The 13,184-nt window shown below is 40.3% G+C and overlaps 1 long non-coding RNA gene across 1 annotated transcript; it reads left to right on the forward strand.

Annotated features, from left to right (window-relative positions):
- The first annotated feature begins 915 nt into the window (after window positions 1-915).
- On the forward strand, window positions 916-4,611 carry LOC135528676 (uncharacterized). The gene is made up of 2 exons (XR_010453570.1): window positions 916-1,939; window positions 3,123-4,611. It is a non-coding gene; the product is annotated as an uncharacterized LOC135528676 (long non-coding RNA).
- The last annotated feature ends 8,573 nt before the right edge of the window (window positions 4,612-13,184 follow it).

Below are 13,184 nucleotides of genomic sequence, written 5' to 3' on the forward strand. Positions count from 1 at the left end.
CTGATGTGGAATAGAGTTCCATGTAGTCATGGCTCTATGTAGTACTGTGCACCTCCCATAGTCTGTTCTGGACTTGGGGACTGTGACTAATCCTCTTGTGGCATGTCTTTTGGGGTATGTATGGGTGTCTGAGCTGTGTGCTCGTTGTTTAGACAGACACCTTGGTACATTCAACTTGTCAACACTTCTTACAAAAACAAGTAGTGATGAAGTCAATCTCTCCTCCACTTTGAGCCAGGGGAGATTGACATGCATATTATTAATGTTAGCTCTCCGTGTACTTTTAAGTGCCAGCCATGCTGCCCTGTTCTGAGACAGCCATGCTGCCCTGTTCTGAGACAGCCATGCTGCCCTGTTCTGAGACAGCCATGCTGCCCTGTTCTGAGCCAACTGCAATTTCCCTAAGTCCCTCTTTGTGGCACCTGACCACACTGCAAGTGATTGCTTTGTCACACAATCGTACACACACTGCCACTCTGTGTTTCTTATGGACTTTCATTGACAGTTGAAACCTTCCAACTCACCCTGTTGTTTCTGACAACAACGTTTCTTCAACATGGAAAACAAAACCTACAAGTGAATAACTCCATATTCCCATTTCATGGAATACATTGCTACATACTGTAGTGAAGAACTCTCATTTTAAGTCAACTCATAACTAGAATAATAACATTGACTAAAAGCAAAGATATTCAAATATAATAATGGCCTGAAGATGTTCCACCCCCCCTCCGAAATCCTTTTACAGGGTCCAATCACACTGCTTCATCTTAACCTCGCAGTGACACTTGATGTAAACTTAATTTTCACTTAAACCTGTTCCATCTGCCTCGCCTTGGATTGAGAATATCGCCCGTGGACACAGTGTAGTTAGTTAGTTGTTACTTTGCCAGTTCTCCAACCCTCACACACTGACTCATACATAAGAACGTAGTCTAATATAAATGCATTATGATGCTGGATTCACACCAAGTTCTGCTGTTTATCTCCCTTCCCTGCTTTTGGAGTTATAATGTCAAACCCCTTTCTGACTCATAAGAAGGTACTGAAAGCATTCGTATGCTAAGTACATGCAGATTTCTGTTATTTGGTTTATTGAGTGCTTTACTTACATGCCATTAACTGTTGCATTGTATGATGGTAGTCTAAAATACATGCAGTAGGATGCTAGGTTCTTATTTCCCTATTTCCGTGTTACTTTCCTTTCTAAAAGCGTAAGAAGGTCCCTATTAGTTCTGAAACCGACAACCATTAGAATATCAATCTCAATGACAACCATTAGAATGTCCATTTCTGGTCTGCCTGTTCTTTTTACTGCATTTTGTTGATAATGGCTCCTACTTCCATCCCATTAACTGTTGCATTAACATCATGGATCAAACGGATGCTGCAGGGCCTGTAATTAATGTCGGAGGCGTCTCTTGGGGCTACCTTGTAATGGTGGTTGTGTTGGGTCACTACCAGTTAGTATAATGCCGTTAATTGCTCCCAGAATAAGATCCTTTAACATTTTAAAAACATAATGGCTGCATTTTCACAGGCAAGCCTGGTCAATAGACCAATTATTTAAAAAATTATCAGAATTGGGCTGCCTGTGTAAACGCAGCCATAGTAACTTCAGTGAACTCCTAAGGCTGGCCATGTTGTGCTGTTGTAACATATAAATATACATATAAATATATGCTTGTTTTTGTGTCATTTAATATACATTTGCCATTCCAAACACACAACACTTGAAGTCTAAACTAAGTTTAGAGAACTAAGATTATCTCCTGATGTCAAACTAATGCAGTGTTAGCAAAGACTCAATTATGTTCTTTCAATTTTTTTGTTTCTCACTTTTTCAGACGAATGCACAGTGACGAGGTCGTACCTTTTCCTCCACAAGTTCTGGTTCTTCAGTACCATCTACTACTTTGGTAACTGGGTGTTTATCGGGGTATGTGTTGTCAACCAAATCTTTGAGTTTCCAATGTTCTTGCAAAAATGTCACAGATAGTGTCAGTGCAATTTATAGTGTAAAGGCAGATCAGATTTACTGAGTACTGCTGAGTCTGCTAGAATTATAACTGCAATTAATTGATTGATTGGTTAAATTGTTTGGACATTAAAGATGACCGCCATACTAGTGTCCTACTTAAACTGCATACGCATTTATTTAAACCGTATACTCATTAACTTAAACCGCATGCTCATTTACTTAACCCATATACTAATTTACTTAAACTGCACACTCAAGTACTTAAACTGCGTACTAATTTACTTAAACTGCAAACCAATTTACTTAAACCGCGTACACATTTACATAAACTGTGTACTCATTTAAACCGCATACTCATTTACTTAAACTGCATACTCATTTACTTAAACTGCATACTCATTTAAACCGCATACTCATTTACTTAAACTGCATACTCATTTACTTAAACTGCGTACTCATTTACTTAAACTGCGTACTCATTTACTTAAACCGCATCCTCATTTACTTAAACCGCATCCTCATTTACTTAAACCGCATACTCATTTACTTAAACCGCGTACTCATGTATTTTAACTGCGTACTAATTTAAACTGCGTACTCATTTACTTAAACTGCATACTCATTTACTTAAACCGCAAACCAATTTACTTAAACCGCGTACTCATTTACTTAATCTGCGTACTCATTTACTTAATCTGCGTACTCATTTACTTAAACTGCGTACTCATTTACTTAAACAGTACTCATTTACTTAAACCGCGTACTCATGTATTTTAACTGCGTACTAATTTAAACGTGGTGTTTGATTGTAAATGTCCATGTTTTCCACCTGTAGGTTCTCCTCATTGGCCTGGTGGTGTTTGATTGTAAATGTCCATGTTTTCCACCTGTAGGTTCTCCTCATTGACCGGGTGGTGTTTGATTGATTGTAAATGTCCATGTTTTCCACCTGTAGGTTCTCCTCATTAACCTGGTGGTGTTTGATTGTACATGTCCATGTTTTCCACCTGTAGGTTCTCCTCATTGACCTGGTGGTGTTTGATTGTAAATGTCCATGTTTTCCACCTGTAGGTTCTCCTCATTGACCTGGTGGTGTTTGATTGATTGATTGATTGTAACTTTCCATGTTTTCCCCCTGTAGGTTTTCCTCATCGGCCTGTTGGTGTCATGTTGTAAGGGAAGGAAATCAGTGATCGAAGGAGAGGTGGAGGCAGATGACTCTGACATGAGTGAAGACGAATACATTCACTGACAAGACCACAGCCTGCCAGACCTGGGTTCAAATACTATTTGAAATGTTTTAAATACTTTTGAGCATTTGCTTTAGCCTGCCTGGGAGTGCCGGGTGGGCGGGGTTTGCATGTTCTGGACTTTTCTATGGGTTCACCTGCAAAAGGCAAGCTTAATCAAATACAATTGAAATATTTTAAAACATTTTAAACAGTGTGCCCTAATGAATATGACCCAGGTCTGCTACCTGCATAGACCAGGAGACATTTAAACCGGATTGGTTTCTGTTACAGCTGGTTTGCTATAACATAAGAATATGACATTTGGATTGTTCATACAAGGCAGTAAAACTTTAATTTGAACTGTTGTTTTCTGGTTTCTGCCTGAGATTGGTTAATATTCCACAACGTTGTGTTGATACTGATGTATTATAATGGGAGAGGGTGTTGGGAGGTAGCTTTTTTCTATTAGGGCAACTTTTTGTTTTTTGTTCAGTCAAGTGTCTTTGTTCAAAGCAGTATGTAAACCCTGAATGTATCCCAAATGGCACCCTATTTCAAATATAGTGCACTTCTTTTGACCAAAGCCCTATTGGACCCTGGTCAAAAGTAGTGCACTAAATAGGGAATAGTGTTCCATTTGAGATGCAACCCTGTTTGTGTTACTATGGGTATGTGCCTGTTGTTTCAAATGTCATCTCCACCAATTCCATATCTTTATGTTTTTCCAAAAAGAAAGATTTAGTGTTGCAAAATTCTGGTATATTTTCCAAAATGAAATGATTCTGAATTTCCTGCTTATTTCCCTCACTATTCTGGGAATCTTCAAATGGGGATGAAAAAGACAGAAAAACCATGTGATTTGTGGAAAGATCCCAACATTTTCCAACCCTAAGAAAGATCCCTGGTTGAGAACCAAACGGTGAGTTATTCAACAAGCCTGTGGTACTGGATGTTTTGGATCCTGAAAAGACAAGATGTTGTTGGGGAAACATAGTCCAGGATTACTTTGTTTCTTATTTATTTGAACTCAGCACATTTTTGTTGACATGTACATTTCTGTAATATATGGCTGGATAAATGTTTATTTTAGCCTTTAACAGATTTATTATTTTTAAGATTACTAACTTAGCACATTCAGCATGTTAACTTACAGCAACAAATATGGACATGTATTTGATACCATATTGATAATGCACATTGCTGAGTTAAAATATATATTCTCTTATCCCTGATTTTGGTGGTGTTTGTTTGGGCTTAACTTGACTAACTGTTGTTGCGTTGATGTATTGATTTTCTGTAAAGTTATCTTAACATGAACTGAGCATAATATCACTTGACTACTGATCACGATGTCAATTTACTTTATGAATTTGGAATAAATTATGAATTCTGAATTGACTATTGCTATGTTTATGTTGTTAATCTATCAATTTCTAGCGTTAATTCAGGGATTGCTTTGAACCTCCAACTTGGGGTTGGCGTAGCCATTTGTTTTTCAAGGACTAGACATTAGTGATATTTATTGTGTCCTCTTTAAAACTGTTGATAATAAAGAGGTTGGCCCATCTTATTTTGTGTGCCATGCACTTTTCATCACTGCACTAGATACCAGTGCATCGATTGAATCTGTCACTGGTCATTATTAGCCTACAAGATGGCATGTAGCTGGCTTCAGTACAGTATATATAAAAAAGTGCTGACTCATCGCAGGCTTTAGTATTTATTTACCTTCTAGTCATCACCACGGTGACGCTTAATCAATGGCTTCTAGTACTAATGCCTGTACACATATATACAATATGAAGGGTCAGCATAGTGGTGATCCCTGGGCTACATACTATAGATAAAAAGACTGGTGTTAAGATGTTAACTCTCCACTATCTCCATACACAGTGGTGATCCCTGGGATACATACTATAGATAAAAAGACTGGTGTTAAGATGTTAACTCTCCACTATCTCCATACACAGTGATGATCCCTGGGATACATACTATAGATTAAAAGACTGGTGTTAACTCTCCACTATCTCCATACACAGTGGTGATCCATGGGATACATACTATAGATAAAAAGACTGGTGTTAAGATGTTAACTCTCCACTATCTCCATACACAGTGGTGATCCCTGGGATACATACTGTAGATAGTGGAGAGTTAACATCTTAACACCAGTCTTTCTATCTCCATACACAGTGGTGATCCCTGGGATACATACTGTAGATAGAAAGACTGGTATTAAGATGTTAACTCTCCCCTGTACACTGATACACCCTCTTCATTCTCTGAAGCAGCTCAATTATCGGATGGTTGGTTGGTTGGTTGGTCCAAGAATGCACTGCAATGTGACATGAATCACATCTGTTCCAGGTGGGAACATGAAACACACACAACAGATGGGAAGGACCTGGAGAAGAAATAACAAGCACTATGGATGTGTTTACAGAAGCAGCCCAATTCTGATCTTTTGCCCATTTTTTTGGCTAAATATCGGACTGATTGGTCAAAAGACCAATTTTGTGGCGAAAGATCAGACTTGGGCTTCCTGTGTTAACACAGCCTATGTAGAAGTCTTTACCTAGCATCACCTTGGAGGAAATGACAACTGGTCCTACAGTAATAACTCTTCTTTTATGGTCATCCTTTGTTATTGTGTGGTTTTGTTGAGTTATGGAACAATGAGCCGATTCCTTCCACAGGCTTTCTTTGATAGGTTTTTCATAAGACACCGAAGGTCATCTTTCATTTCAGATAGGGGGTCAAAGGTGGGACAGAAATACTGACACGGGAAAACAATACAAGGCTCAAATCAAATCACAGTTTATTGGTTCATACACATATATTTTCAGATGTTGTTTATTGCAGGTTCAAATGTTTATATTTCTAACTCCAACAGTGCAGTAAAACTTCCAATACAAAACAATACACACATACAAATGTACAGTCAAGTTTCTGTTTCTGTTTTAGAACACACTTAGGAAGTGACTTAATATGTCAATATTCTGCACAGGTCACGTTTGTTTATTCTTGTTTGTCCAGTTTTCTATTCCATTGTTGTGGTCCTTTGCGATGGATAGAGACTGAAGAATACCTTTCTCACTATGAGAGACACTCAACGTCCTTCTACAACAGACATCCTGACCAGAGGGACCTTTAGGCTATGCTCAGAAATGTTTTCTTTGTGGTTTTTACAGACCCCAGAGCTTGCAGTACTCACAAACAGGCTGGCTGAGATCACTACACTTAAAAATAGGTCCATTTGTGTTGTTCCTTTGAGAGACCAGCATGGGGTTAGTGGTTCCCCCAGTTAAATCAACTCAACAACTTTGACATGTTGCCTTTCACTGCATAACATCCTCATTGTTTGATGAACGGATGAATGGAAGGATTACTAGTATTCTAAACAGTAATGGACTCTGACTTCACTGAGCTGAAAACAAGACTTATTACATGTACTGTGGATGGATGAACAGCCAATCTTTCACAACGTTGCTGGAGGCCTATTGGTTTCACGTTAGCTTACATTACATTGTCTATCTTGGCTTTTTGGGTCAGCTTTTTCCCCCATCTTTCAATAGCCAATAGTGTTCTAAGGCTCTTGTATATCACATGAAACGAAACATAAAGCTACAAGCCTTACGGCGTTAACGTCTGAGTCTATCACAACGTGTTCTCCATTTATAGGTTGCCATGGTATATTCTCAATTGCTCTGACAAGATGTACCCTACACGGTACCTAAACGTCTTCCAGCTTTATCATTATTTTGGAAGTTTTCTTCACCTACCAGAAAAAGTACAATGTTAGGGATGTCTTGTTGGGAGATGTATGGTACATTATATATATTATACTGTGTTAGGGATGTCTTGTTGGGAGATGTATGGTACATTATATATATATTAGACTGGGTTAGGGATGTCTTGTTGGGAGATGTATGGTACATTATATATATATTAGACTGGGTTAGGGATGTCTTGTTGGGAGATGTATGGTACATGATATATATTATACTGTGTTAGGGAAGTCTTGTTGGGAGATGTATGGTACATTATATATATATTAGACTGGAGTAGGGAAGTCTTGTTGGGAGATGTATGGTACATGATATATATTATACTGTGTTAGGGAAGTCTTGTTGAGAGATGTATGGTACATGATATATATTATAATGTGTTAGGGATGTCTTGTTGGGAGATGTATGGTACATGATATATATTATACTGTGTTAGTGGTGTCTTGTTAAGAGATGTATGGTACATGATATATATTATAATGTGTTAGGGATGTCTTGTTGGGAGATGTATGGTACATTATATATATTATACTGTGTTAGGGATGTCTTGTTAAGATATGTATGGTACATGATATATATTATAATGTGTTAGGGATGTCTTGTTGGGAGATGTATGGTACATTATATATAATAGACTGGGTTAGGGATGTCTTGTTGGGAGATGTATGGTACATGATATATATTATACTGTGTTAGGGAAGTCTTGTTGGGAGATGTATGGTACATGGTATATATATTAGACTGTGTTAGGGATGTCTTGTTGGGAGATGTGTGGTACATGATATATATAATACTGTGTTAGTGATGTCTTGTTGAGAGATGTATGGTACATTATATATATATATTAGACTGGAGTAGGGATGTCTTGTTGGGAGATGTATGGTACATGATATATATATTAGACTGGGTTAGGGATGTCTTGTTGGGAGATGTATGGTACATTATATATATTAGACTGGGTTAGGGATGTCTTGTTGGGAGATGTATGGTACATGATATATATTATAATGTGTTAGGGATGTCATTTTTCCAACAATTGTTTACAGACAGATTATATCACTTATAATTCACTGTATCACCATGGGACAACGCAGCCGTCATACCGCCCAGGAAGGAGACACATTCTGTCTCTTGGAGATTAACGTACTTTGGTGCGAAAGGTGCAAATCAATCCCAGAACAACAGCAACTGTTTGTGTTGTCTTGTGGCCTGGTACCAGAATCTCTTGCACTGACTCTGGACTCAACCAACTCACTCACACCTACTCCACCCACTCACTCACACCTACTCCACCCACTCACTCACACCTACTCCACACACTCACATACACTGACACCTATTCCACCCACTCACTCACACCTACTCCACCCACTCACTCACACCTACTCCACCCACTCACTCACACCTACTCCACCCACTCACTCACACCTACTCCACCCACTCACTCACACCTACTCCACCCACTCACTCACACCTACTCCACCCACTCACATACACTGACACCTCAACAAGCATTACACGCACACTACATCCATTAACACACACATGACATGCACACACACGCATACTGACACACACACACACACACACACACACACACACACACACACACACTCACTCACTCACTCACTCACTCACTCACTCACTCACTCACTCACTCACTCACTCACTCACTCACTCACTCACTCACTCACACTCACTCACTCACTCACTCACACACTCACTTTACCCCTACGTATAAGTACATAATTACCTCGTACCCCTGCACATCGACTCTGTACTGCTTATCTATCCTGTTGCCTAGTCACTTTACCCCTACGTATAAGTACATCATTACCTCGTACCCCTGCACATCGACTCTGTACTGCTTATCTATCCTGTTGCCTAGTCACTTTACCCCTACGTATAAGTACATCATTACCTCGTACCCCTGCACATCGACTCTGTACTGCTTATCTATCCTGTTGCCTAGTCACTTTACCCCTACGTATAAGTACATCATTACCTCGTACCCCTGCACATCGACTCTGTACTGCTTATCTATCCTGATGCCTAGTCACTTTACCCCTACGTATAAGTACATCATTACCTCGTACCCCTGCACATCGACTCTGTACTGCTTATCTATCCTGTTGCCTAGTCACTTTACCCCTACGTATAAGTACATCATTACCTCGTACCCCTGCACATCGACTCTGTACTGCTTATCTATCCTGTTGCCTAGTCACTTTACCCCGACGTATAAGTACATCATTACCTCGTACCCCTGCACATCGACTCTGTACTGCTTGTCTATCCTGTTGCCTAGTCACTTTACCCCTACGTATATAAGTACATCATTACCTCGTACCCCTGCACATCGACTCTGTACTGCTTATCTATCATGTTGCCTAGTCACTTTACCCCTACATATATGTACATCATTACCTCGTACCCCTGCACATCGACTCTGTACTGCTTATCTATCCTGTTGCCTAGTCACTTTACCCCTACGTATATAAGTACATAATTACCTCGTACCCCTGCACATCGACTCTGTACTGCTACTCCCTATATGTAGCCATTTTATTTACTCATTATTGTTATTCATTGTGTTTTCTTTCCTCGTTTCACTATTTCTATTTAAAATATATATTTTGTATCTTTATCTTTAACTCTGCATTGTTGGGAAGGGACTAGTAAGTGAGCACTGTTAGTCTACCTGTCACTTTACCCTTACGTATATAAGTACATAATTACCTCGTACCCCTGCACATCGACTCTGTACTGCTTATCTATCCAGTTGCCTAGTCACTTTACCCCTACGTATAAGTACATCATTACCTCGTACCCCTGCACATCGACTCTGTACTGCTTATCTATCCTGTTGCCTAGTCACTTTACCCCTACGTATAAGTACATCATTACCTCGTACCCCTGCACATCGACTCTGTACTGCTTATCTATCCTTTTGCCTAGTCACTTTACCCCTACGTATAAGTACATCATTACCTCGTACCCCTGCACATCGACTCTGTACTGCTTATCTATCCTGTTGCCTAGTCACTTTACCCCTACGTATAAGTACATCATTACCTCGTACCCCTGCACATCGACTCTGTACTGCTTGTCTATCCTGTTGCCTAGTCACTTTACCCCTACGTATATAAGTACATCATTACCTCGTACCCTGCACATCGACTCTGTACTGCTTATCTATCATGTTGCCTAGTCACTTTACCCCTACATATATGTACATCATTACCTCGTACCCCTGCACATCGACTCTGTACTGCTTATCTATCCTGTTGCCTAGTCACTTTACCCCTACGTATAAGTACATCATTACCTCGTACCCCTGCACATCGACTCTGTACTGCTTATCTATCCTGTTGCCTAGTCACTTTACCCCTACGTATATAAGTACATAATTACCTCGTACCCCTGCACATCGACTCTGTACTGCTACTCCCTATATGTAGCCATTTTATTTACTCATTATTGTTATTCATTGTGTTTTCTTTCCTCGTTTCACTATTTCTATTTAAAATATATATTTTGTATCTTTATCTTTAACTCTGCATTGTTGGGAAGGGACTAGTAAGTGAGCACTGTTAGTCTACCTGTCACTTTACCCCTACGTATATAAGTACATAATTACCTCGTACCCCTGCACATCGACTCTGTACTGCTTATCTATCCTGTTGCCTAGTCACTTTACCCCTACGTATAAGTACATCATTACCTCGTACCCCTGCACATCGACTCTGTACTGCTTATCTATCCTGTTGCCTAGTCACTTTACCCCTACGTATAAGTACATCATTACCTCGTACCCCTGCACATCGACTCTGTACTGCTTATCTATCCTGTTGCCTAGTCACTTTACCCCTACGTATAAGTACATCATTACCTCGTACCCCTGCACATCGACTCTGTACTGCTTATCTATCCTGTTGCCTAGTCACTTTACCCCTACGTATAAGTACATCATTACCTCGTACCCCTGCACATCGACTCTGTACTGCTTATCTATCCTGTTGCCTAGTCACTTTACCCCTACGTATAAGTACATCATTACCTCGTACCCCTGCACTTCGACTCTGTACTGCTTATCTATCCTGTTGCCTAGTCACTTTACCCCTACGTATATGTACATAATTACCTCGTACCCCTGCACATCGACTCTGTACTGCTTGTCTATCCTGTTGCCTAGTCACTTTACCCCTACGTATATAAGTACATCATTACCTCGTACCCCTGCACATCGACTCTGTACTGCTTATCTATCATGTTGCCTAGTCACTTTACCCCTACATATATGTACATCATTACCTCGTACCCCTGCACATCGACTCTGTACTGCTTATCTATCCTGTTGCCTAGTCACTTTACCCCTACGTATAAGTACATCATTACCTCGTACCCCTGCACATCGACTCTGTACTGCTTATCTATCCTGTTGCCTAGTCACTTTACCCCTACGTATATAAGTACATAATTACCTCGTACCCCTGCACATCGACTCTGTACTGCTACTCCCTATATGTAGCCATTTTATTTACTCATTATTGTTATTCATTGTGTTTTCTTTCCTCGTTTCACTATTTCTATTTAAAATATATATTTTGTATCTTTATCTTTAACTCTGCATTGTTGGGAAGGGACTAGTAAGTGAGCACTGTTAGTCTACCTGTCACTTTACCCCTACGTATATAAGTACATAATTACCTCGTACCCCTGCACATCGACTCTGTACTGCTTATCTATCCTGTTGCCTAGTCACTTTACCCCTACGTATAAGTACATCATTACCTCGTACCCCTGCACATCGACTCTGTACTGCTTATCTATCCTGTTGCCTAGTCACTTTACCCCTACGTATAAGTACATCATTACCTCGTACCCCTGCACATCGACTCTGTACTGCTTATCTATCCTGTTGCCTAGTCACTTTACCCCTACGTATAAGTACATCATTACCTCGTACCCCTGCACATCGACTCTGTACTGCTTATCTATCCTGTTGCCTAGTCACTTTACCCCTACGTATAAGTACATCATTACCTCGTACCCCTGCACAGATCTGGCACCATGCCATAGTGGACTACAGTAGGGTCCCTCCACTGAGACCCCTACAGACAGCACTAACAGATCTGGCACCAGGCCATAGTGGACTACAGTAGGGTCCCTCCACTGAGACCCCTACAGACAGCACTAACAGATCTGGCACCAGGCCATAGTGGACTACAGTAGGGTCCCTCCACTGAGACCCCTACAGACAGCACTAACAGATCTGGCACCAGGCCATAGTGGACTACAGTAGGGTCCCTCCACTGAGACGCCTGCTGTCTGATGACAGACTTCTAGTTCACACTACGTTTCCACTGTGTTACTCTCGCCTTCAGCAGGCCTCTGGAGAGTTGAACACTGGCAACGAGAGGGGAATTCAGGCAAGGCAGGGCAGGAGCAGTGTGGTTATGTTGATGCTGTGTTTTACAGCCCCTGGTTAACCTCTCTGCCCTCTACAACCGCTGGGAACTGACACAGTCTACCATAGTCATTTCCCCAATGAAGACTATTTGGCCCTGTCAACAAGCCTGTCAACATGCCACAGCTACATTTTCCCAGAGCTAGATAGTTGTACATACTGTATACTGAAGTCAATATATCACAGCTACATTTTCCCAGAGCTAGATAGTTGTACATACTGTATACTGAAGTCAATATATCACAGCTACATTTTCCCAGAGCTAGATAGTTGTACATACTGTATACTGAAGTCAATATATCACAGCTACATTTTCCCAGAGCTAGATAGTTGCACATACGGTGTACTGAAGTCAATATGGATGTAGTACACAGGCCTGTATGTTTCAGTATGCACGCTAGCATACCACTTACAATGCTAGTCCAATACATCGATAAATAATCACAATGCTAGTCCAATACATCGATAAATAATCACAATGCTAGCCCAATGCATCGATAAATAATCACAATGCTAGCCCAATGCATCGATAACTAATCACAATGCATTGTGATTAGTTATCTATGTATTGGGCTAGCATTGTGATTAGTTATCGATGTATTGGGCTAGCCCTAACTAACACTTGACTTTTTATTATTTTCCCTGACCTTACTAGCTGATAGCTACTTTACTGAGGAAAAGTGTACCTACTATGACCATGAAATGTGGTTGTC

The sequence above is a fragment of the Oncorhynchus masou genome, unplaced genomic scaffold (assembly GCF_036934945.1).
Source record: "Oncorhynchus masou masou isolate Uvic2021 unplaced genomic scaffold, UVic_Omas_1.1 unplaced_scaffold_1013, whole genome shotgun sequence".
NCBI lineage: Eukaryota > Metazoa > Chordata > Actinopteri > Salmoniformes > Salmonidae > Oncorhynchus > Oncorhynchus masou.